Here is a 7,683-nt window from a genome sequence, read left to right on the forward strand (position 1 = left end):
TTCCTGGTTTATTTCCACTCCTTCAGATTGAATACTGAAGTCTTTGCACTCAAATAAATCAGAGCTGGGAAAGAAAAGGTGTTACTTAAACCTAGAAAACAAGCAAATAAATCCACTTTCATTTTTAGTAAATAGCTTTCTTGACTTCATAAAATTGTGTTGGTCTTGACAAAGACATCTAGTGAGAGTATCTCTAGCAGAGACATATAAGGCTTCTTGCTGTGTGTTTTTTTCCTTTGTCTCTTTGTGTCAGCTAATTCTCAGTTAATACTATCTGGGTCTATGGTCAACTCATATGTTTGTGTGTGTGTATGTGTGTATGTGTGAATTTATATATATATATACACACACATATTTACTGTATCATATATTAATCATAAACATATACATACATTTTTAGGTTTGAAATATTATTCTACACTTTAGCCATAATGGATTATACTATATTAATTTTGAAGGTTATTACATCCATGTTCTGTGATGAATGACTATTAACTTTTGTGTTCTGACTTGAATGCCATGAAATTCTTAGTTCTCAGCTCTCAATCCTATAGGAGAAATGCAGTCTATTTCACTCCCTTAGCATCTTATATTCATACATAGATCATATATAAAATGCAACTTGTAAAAGTAGGTGTCATCTTGTGCTCCAAAGGACACCATCCCAAACGGGAAAAACACAAGAGAATGGGAGAAAATATTTGCAAATCCTATATCTGGTAAGGGATTTGTATCTAGAATATATAAGCAACTTACAACTCAATAAAAAAGTAGATATATAATCAAATTTTAAAATAGGCAAAATATCTGAATATTTCTTCAATGAGATATACAGTCAGAAAGCAAATAAAAAAGTGTCCCACGATAGGAGTCATCAGAGTAACATAAATCAAAACCACAGTGAGATACCACTTTGCGCATACCAGAATGGCTATAATCAAAAGGACAAATAATAATAAATGTGTTGGAGATGGTGTACAAAATTGGAACTCTCATATTACTGCTGGTGGGAATAGAAAATGATTCAATCACTTTGGAAATGTCTGGCAATTCTGCAAAAATTAAAAATACAGTTACCTTATATATCAGTCATTCCACTTCTAAATACCTATTCTCAATAGGAATAGAAACACTAGTTCTCACAAAAACTTGTGTATAAATATTCATAACAGCATTACTTATAATAGTCAAAAAGTGGAAACAACTCAGATATTTATCAACTGAACAACTGATTAAAAATGTGGTCTATCCATACAATGGAATATTATTCAATAAAAGGAAATGAAGTACTCATGCATGTTACAAGATAGATGAAGCTTGAAAACATTATGTTAAGTGAAAAAGCCAGTCGCAAAAGAGCATATATTGTAAGATTCTACTTATATGAAATATCCAGAAAGGAAACATATAAGACAGGAAGTAGATTTGCTCTTGCCTAGGACTGGGGCTGATGTTGAGTGTTAAATGGGGAGTCACTGCTAATGGGTAGAAGGTTTATTTTTTGGGCGATGAAATGTGCTAAAATTGATTTTGTTTGTACATCTCTGAGAATATACTCGCGCCTGCAATCCTAGCACTTTGGGAGGCCAAGGCAGGCGTTTGAGCTCAGGAGTTCAAGACCAGCCTGGGCAACACGGTGAAAACCCTGTATCTACTTAAAAAAAAAAAAAAAATTAGCCAGGTGTGGCTGCACATGCCTGTATTCCCAGCTACTTGAGAGGTTGAGGCAGGAGAATTGCTTGAACCCACGAGGCAGAGGCTGCAGTGAGCAGAGATCATGCCACTGCACTCCAGCCTGGGTGACAGAGTGAGACTCCATCTCAAAAAAGTAAATAAAACAATAAAAGTTTATAGATACTAAAAACTACTGAATAGTACCATTTAAATATATGAACTGTATGGTATGTGGATTATATCTCAATAAGCTGTGTGTGTGTATATGCACACTATATATACATATATATACTCAATATATATATATATATACACACACACACACACATACACACTCAAATCAGAAATGGGGAAGAAAAAGTATGTGCGTATATATTACACACACACACACTTTATATATAAAGTATCTCTGTGTGTGTGTATAGTTCACACACATAGAACTTTATATATTAATATTACACACACACACTTTATGTATGTGTCTATATATATATAGTTCACACACACATAGAACTATATATATATATAAATTTATATATATATATAGTTCTATGTGTGTGTGAACTATATATATATAGACACATACATAAAGTTCCATGGATGATTGGTAGTACTACACACACACACACATATATAGTACTACCAATATATAGTACATGTAGTAGTAATAGTATATATATATATATATATATATATATATATATATATGTACATATGTAGTACTACCAATCATCCAAGGAACTTATCTTCACTATCATGGCTATTCAACTTAATTTGAATCATTATGCTTCTGAGTCAATCCAGTATCTCCAAGTTAGACAACGTGACTTAGAAACAACAATATTCATCTGAGATAGAGTAGATTTGCGTTTTTATCCTGGCCTTGCTGCTCACTATTTGTACTGACTTTATATTTATCTTTGGCAAACTCCTTCACCTCTCTCCCTCAGTCTATGCAGACGGACAATTAGTAGAGTTAACTTGATGGTTACTAAGATCACTTCAAGAAGTGTGCTATATCATAGAGAATGTGGCATATGACCAGATTTAAATAATGAGCATTTCATATCCTTTTGGTGATAGATCTATTATTTAAGAATTAATGTGAAGCCAGTGTAGATACCTCATTAAAATCTGATCCACACGTTAACATCTAGAGTTGCCAGAATCTAAGCCGAAATCACTCTAACTCCTCCTTTCCAGTTGTCCACCGCATATGATCAACTTTAGTATGTTAACAGAATTTCTCTGTATGAGTCCCCAGAAGCCATTTGGATATGTGTATTTATTTATCGATTATTCATTAATTTCATGTGAATCAAAACTATGCCATATTGCAAAAACTTTATATACTCCCTTGAAACATTTTTAACAATTAGTCATAACTTCAGATAACACTTAAATTAGTTTTGAAAGAACTAAAAAAATGTAAAATGTGTTATGCAGTCAAGTGTAACTGGAACTATTAAATAATAGTTCATTCATAAGAATATAAAATTATGGTTACAGGTAGATATTCTGAAAATCTCCTTCTTCAACTCAGTATTATTGCAACTTTCACATAAATGGTCTGTTTATAAATCAGTTTTATAAAATTTTGTGTGATATTTAATTTTTAATTGTTTTGTTTTCCTCAATGAAGCATAAGCCCTTGTAAGTCAGTTTGCATGTTTTAGTTTTCACCAGAATTTAGGATATATTTAATTATTAAATACATTTCTATTTAACATATATTTAATGTGCATGTTCTGAGTCCTAGTTACTTTGGCACATATTGGTTATATAATAGATTAAAATAAAAGGCAAACATGACTCTGTCCTTTTACAGTTTCTAATATATTTCTATAGAAAGTATTTGTGAAATGCTTAGTTTATTACAGACAAGTAACTAAAATCTATCAGAATAAAACAATATAATTGATTAATATAGCAAAATGTTCGAAGTTATTTCATAGGTAAGAGAAAGTAATTTCATTTATTAAAATGAAAGGGATTGGGACATGACCCTTTTATACTGATTTGATATTTAAAGTAAAGAACAAAGTCAATGAGGTTAGTAGAAATGAGTCTTAGCTTTGATTTTTATCACTACTCAGCTGTGTAATGTTGAACTGATAAAAACCTCAGCTTCATTATGTGTAAAATGAGAAAATTAGACAAATTTCAGTATTCATCCTGCCTGTAAAATTTTGATTATTCAATGTAAATACTTTTTTTATTATATTTCAAGTTTTAGGGTACATGTGCACAACATGCAGATTTGTTACATATGTATACATGTGCCATGTTGGTGTGCTTCACCCATTAACTCGTCATTTAACATTAGATATATCTCCTAATGCTATCCCTCCCCCCTTCCCCCACTCACAACAGGCCCCGGTGTGTGATGTTCCCCTTCCTCTGTCCGTCCATGTGTTCTCATTGTTCAACTCCCACCTATGAGTGAGAACATGCGGTGTTTGGTTTTTTGTCCTTGCGATAAGTTTGCTGAGAATGATGCTTTCCAGCTTCATCCTTGTCCCTACAAAGGACATGAACTCATCCTTTTTTATGGCTGCATAGTATTCCACGGTGTATATGTGCCACATTTTCTTAATCCAGTCTATCATTGTTGGACATTTGGGTTGGTTCCAAGTCTTTGCTATTGTGAATAGTGCCACAATAAACATATGTGTGCATGTGTCTTTATAGCAGCATGATTTATAATCCTTTGGGTATATACCCAGTAATGGGATGGCTGGGTCAAATGGTATTTCTAGTTCTAGATCCCTGAGGGATCGCCACACCGACTTCCACAATGGTTGAACTAGTTTACAGTCCCACCAACAGTGTAAAAGTGTTCCTATTTCTCCATATCCTCTCCAGCACCTGTTGTTTCCTGACTGTTTAATGATTGCCGTTCTAACTGGCATGAGATGGTATCTCATTGTGGTTTTGATTTGCATTTCTCTGATGGCCAGTGATGATGAGCATTTTTTCATGTGTCTTTTGGCTGCATAAATGTCCTCTTTTGAGAAGTTTCTGTTCATATCCTTCACCCACTTTTTGATGGGGTGGTTTTTTTCTTGTAAATTTGTTTGAGTTCATTGAAGATTCTGGATATTAGCCCTTTGTCAGATAAGTAGATTGCAAAAATTTTCTCCCATTCTGTAGGTTGCCTGTTCACTCTGATGGTAGTTTCTTTTGCTGTGCAGAAGCTGTTTAGTTTAATTAGATCCCATTTGTCAATTTTGGCTTCTGTTGCCATTGCTTTTGGTGTTTTAGATATGAAGTCCTTGCCCATGCCTATGTCCTGAATGGTATTGCCTAGGTTTTCTTCTAGGGTTGTTATAGTTTTAGGTCTACCATGTAAGTCTTTAATCCATCTTGTATTAATTTTTGTATAGGGTGTAAGGAAGGGATCCAGTTTCAGCTTTCTACATATGGCTAGCCAGTTTTCTCAGCACCATTTATTAAATAGGGAATCCTTTCCCCCCATTTCTTGTTTTTGTCAGGTTTGTCAAGGATCAGATGGTTGTAGATATGCGGCATTATTTCCTAGGGTTCTGTTCTGTTCCATTGGTCTATATCTCTGTTTTGGTACCAGTACCATGCTGTTTTGGTTAAGGTAGCCTTGTAGTACAGTTTGAAGTCAGGTAGCCTGATGCCTCCAGTTTTGTTCTTTTGGCTTAGGATTGACTTGGCAATGCGGGCTCTTTTTTGGTTCCATATGAACTTTAAAGTAGTTTTTTCCAATTCTGTGAAGAAAGTCATTGGTAGCTTGATGGGGATGGCATTGAATCTATAAATTACCTTGGGCAGTATGGCCATTTTCACAGTATTGATTCTTCCTACCCATGAGCATGGAATGTTCTTCCATTTGTTTGTATCCTCTTTTATTTCACTGAGCAGTGGTTTGTAGTTCTCCTTGAAGAGGTCCTTCACATCCCTTGTAAGTTGGATTCCTAGGTATTTTATTCTCTTTGAAGCAATTGTGAATGGGAGTTCATTCATGATTTGGCTCTCTGTTTGTCTGTTATTGGTGTATAAGAATGCTTCTGATTTTTGCACATTGATTTTGTATCCTGAGACTTTGCTGAAGTTGCTTATCAGCTTAAGGAAATTTTGGGTTGAGACAATGGGGTTTTCTAGATATACAATCATGTCACCTGCAAACAGGGACAATTTGACTTCCTCTTTTCCTAATTGAATACCGTTTATTTCCTTCTCCTGCCTGATTGCCCTGGCCAGAAGTTCCAACACTATGTTGAATAGGAGTGGTGAGCGAGGGCATCCCTGTCTTGTGCCAGTTTTCAAAGGGAATGCTTCCAGTTTTTGCCCATTCAGTATGATATTGGCTGTGGGTTTGTCATAGATAGCTGTTATTATTTTGAGATATGTCCCAGCAATTCCTAATTTATTGAGAGTTTTTAGCATGAAGCGTTGTTGAATTTTGTCAAGGCCTTTTCTGCATCTATTGAGATAATCATATGGTTTTTGTCATTGGTTCTGTTTATATGCTGGATTACATTTATCGATTTGCATATGTTGAACCTGCCTTGCATCCCAGGGATGAAGCCCACTTGATCATGGTGGATAAGCTTTTTGATGTGCTGCTGGATTCAGTTTGCCAGTATTTTATTGAGGATTTTTGCATCGCTTTTCATCAGGGATATTGGTCTAAAATTCTCTTTTTTTGTTGTGTCTCTGCCAGGCTTTGGTATCAGGATGATGCTGGCCTCATAAAATGAGTTAAGGAGGATTCCCTCTTTTTCTATTGATTGGAATAGTTTCAGAAGGAATGGTACCAGCTCCTCCTTGTACCTCTGGTAGAATTCGGCTGTGAATCCATCTGGTCTTGGACTTTTTTTGGTTGCTAAGCTATTAATTATTGCCTCAATTTCAGAGCCTGTTATTGGTCTATTCAGAGATTCAACTTCTTCCTGGTTTAGTCTTGGGAGGGTGTATGTGTCCAGGAATTTATCCATTTCTTCTAGATTTTCTAGTTTATATACATAGAGGTGTTTATAGTATTCTCTGATGGTAGTTTGTATTTGTGTAGGATCGGTGGTTAAATCCCCTTTATCATTTTTTTATTGTGTCTATTTGATTCTTCTCTCTTTACTTCTTTATTAGTCTTGCTAGCAGTCTATCAATTTTGTTGATCTTTTCAAAAAACCAGCTCCTGGATTCATTAATTTTTTGAAGGGTTTTTTGGTGTCTCTATCTCCTTCAGTTCTGCTCTGATCTTATTTATTTCTTGCCTTCTGCTAGCTTTTGAATGTGTTTGCTCTTGCTTCTCTAGTTCTTTTAATTGTGATGTTAGGGTGTCAATTTTAGATCTTTCCTCCTTTCTCTTGTGGGCATTTAGTGCTATAAATTTCCCTCTACACACTGCTTTGAATGTGTCCCAGAGATTTTGGTATGTTGTGTCTTTGTTCTCGTTGCTTTCAAAGAACATCTTTATTTGAGCTTTCATTTCGTTATGTACCCAGTAGTCATTCAGGAGCAGGTTGTTCAGTTTCCATGTAGTTGAGCGGTTTTGAGTGAGTTTCTTAATCCTGAGTTCTAGTTTGATTGCACTGTGGTCTGAGAGACAGTTTGTTATAATTTCTGTTCTTTTATATTTGCTGAGGAGTGCTTTACTTCCAACTATGTGGTCAATTTTGGAATAGGTGTGGTGTGGTGCTGAAAAGAATGTATATTCTGTTGATTTGGGGTGGAGAGTTCTGTAGATGTCAATTAGGTCCACTTTGTGCAGAGCTGAGTTCAATTCCTGGATATCCTTGTTAACTTTCTGTCTCATTGATCTGTCTAATCTTGACAGTGGGGTGTTAAAGTCTTCCATTATTATTGTGTGGGAGTCTAAGTCTCTTTGTAGTTCTCTAAGGACTTGCTTTATGAATCTGGATGCTCCTGTATTGGGTGCATATATATTTAGGATAGTTAGCTCTTCTTGTTGAATTGATCCCTTTACCATTATGTAATGACCTTCTTTGTCTCTTTTGATCTTTGTTGGTTTAAAGTCTG

This window comes from Symphalangus syndactylus, chromosome 15 (assembly GCF_028878055.3).
Source record: "Symphalangus syndactylus isolate Jambi chromosome 15, NHGRI_mSymSyn1-v2.1_pri, whole genome shotgun sequence".
Lineage (NCBI taxonomy): Eukaryota > Metazoa > Chordata > Mammalia > Primates > Hylobatidae > Symphalangus > Symphalangus syndactylus.